This window comes from Limulus polyphemus, unplaced genomic scaffold (assembly GCF_000517525.1).
Source record: "Limulus polyphemus unplaced genomic scaffold, Limulus_polyphemus-2.1.2 Scaffold5073, whole genome shotgun sequence".
NCBI classification, from domain to species: Eukaryota; Metazoa; Arthropoda; class Merostomata; order Xiphosura; family Limulidae; genus Limulus; species Limulus polyphemus.
Window position 1 is genome coordinate 34,582 of NW_013670683.1, and position 488 is coordinate 35,069.

The window sequence follows — 488 nt, forward strand, 5'->3', positions numbered from 1 at the left end:
AAACAGACTGTATAAATGATGTTAAGTGAAATACAATCTTTATTATATGCAAAGGCAACAGTGTGCATAGTTACGTAGACAGTTGTTCAGCCAGCATCATCTGAGGGTTACGGGCTCGGATCCCCGTCACACCAAACATGCTCGCCCTTTCAGCCAGACGTCGTTATAAGGTGACGGTCAATCCCACTATTCGTTGTCCAAGAGTTAGCGGTGGGAAGTGATGACTAGCTGCCTTCCCTCTAGTCTTTCACTGCTAAATTAGGGATGGCTGGCGCAGATAGCCCTCGTGTAGCTTTGAGCGAAATTCAAAAACAAACAAATCAGCTAACATCTTTCGAGATGTCTTTCTGTTAACATATTCATTGTGATTGGCTGTTCTCTGATATCGTAGCTAAAGCTGTAACTTCTAGATAGATACCATCTATTTGGTCAACAGATTTATCAAAATTCTAGGTAAACATGCCATTTTCACCTAAGTAAAAGAACGT